Below are 1,781 nucleotides of genomic sequence, written 5' to 3'. Positions count from 1 at the left end.
TGCTGGCTCACCTTTCCTTCTAAGGGGTTGGGGGCAGAGCTGCTAAGGGTGACTGTGTTTGGCTCTTGTGACCTCATAGGGGAGGCTGTGACTGACTCTCAGTGGCAACTCTGGTTGGATCCCCAACGTGATTATCTTGAGGTCAAGATGTGTAGGCTCCTGTAGGCACTTCTGTGGAAGAGACATCTGAGCAGGGATGGGAAGACTGAGCCAGAAGAACTCCTTGGTCCTTTTTATAAGCCTCTGCAGAAGCAAGTCCTTTTCAATGACTGGTGGTCCCCCTTGGTTCGCCTCATAGACCCTTGGGAAGGAAGAACTCATAATATGGGGAATTTTCCAAACATAGTTGCACAGTTCAAAATATTTCAACTGGGGCCGGCCCGGTGGCGCACTGCTACAGTGCGCCGCTTGGGAAGTGCGGTGGCGCTCCCGCCAAGGGTTCGGATCCCACATACAGACCGGCCGCTCACTGGCTGAGCGAGGTGTGGGCGCAACACCGAGGGTTGCGATCCCGTTGCCGGTCCCAGTCCGGTACGGGTGCGACACTGAGGGTTGCGATCCGTTGCCGGTCACAAACAAAAAAAAAAAGACAAAAAAAAAAAATTTCAACTGGATATGGGGTCTGGAGGCCCCACCTGGTTGGGGAGATGACCTAACTTGCCGTCTTAGAGGAGGAAGACTGGAAGATGTAGAACCATGCTTCTCAAACCTTGCATTAATCACCTGGGGATCCTATTAACAGGCAGATTCTGATCAGTAGGTCTGGGGTGGGGCCTGTGATTCTGCATTTCTCACAAGGTATAAGGAGCCGATTCTGCTGCTCCATGGACACACTTGAGTAGTGAGGATTACCTGAGACAGTCCTGGTTGGTACAGTGAGGGCAGTGACACCTTTCCTGGTGAGGAAAGAGGCTGAGTTAACAGTGGTTCCAAAAGGTGTAAAAGGTGTTCCGTTAGCATGTGTTCTGCCAAAAAGAAAAAAAAAAGTCTGTTCAAATAAGTTTAGGATCCACGGATTTAAGTGGAATACGTTTATTTTTCTCAAGGCTTCTCAGAGCCTTTACTGTGCTGATGTGCACTGTGACCACTCCTTCCCAGCAAGAGGTGCCAGAGCTTATGGCTTCACCCAAACTTGGTTTTGATCTTAGAATGCTTTTCCCACAAAACATCCTGACTGGCTGGGTTACAAGGACCAGACTCCAGTGGTAACTGGAGATGTGCCTGAGCCTCTGATCCTCCATGAGCGAGGATCTAGTTTCTTGGCCATACCTTCCCACAGCCTGTCACTTAAGCATCCCTGAGCAAGTCTGTCCAGGGGTGAGGCAGAGTGGAACAGGTGTGGCCCTCTTCTCAGGGGAGGAGAACAAAGGCAGTGCCTGGGGACAGCCCTGCCTCTGTCTCTGGGGACTTGCTGGGCACTGTGGCACCAGAGAACAGCTGGAGCTGTTGCTGCTCTGTGAGCCTTGGGGCCCCAGAGTCTCCCTAGAATTTTGTCACTGCAGGTTCTGAAGTGGGACTGACCCACCAATTGAATGGTGGGTAGACTCATTCTCGCCTTTGCCTCTGAATCAGCACTTCCCACAGAACTGAGAGAAAGGGCGGGGGCAGTTTTCTAATAAATTTGAACAAGGACCATCAGAGAATTCCTTACCAGCCTTTATTCTGTGTCAGAGTCCCCAGAGTGGATTCTGTAGGAACCAGAAGTGCATAAGGCAAGTCCCTTAATGTTCCTCAGGCAGCTCACAGCCTCGGTTCCCAAAATCTCTTGGAAAGGGCACCGG

The sequence above is a fragment of the Galeopterus variegatus genome, unplaced genomic scaffold, assembly GCF_000696425.1.
Source record: "Galeopterus variegatus unplaced genomic scaffold, G_variegatus-3.0.2 Scaffold2733, whole genome shotgun sequence".
Lineage (NCBI taxonomy): Eukaryota > Metazoa > Chordata > Mammalia > Dermoptera > Cynocephalidae > Galeopterus > Galeopterus variegatus.
This window is presented reverse-complemented; position numbering follows the sequence as displayed.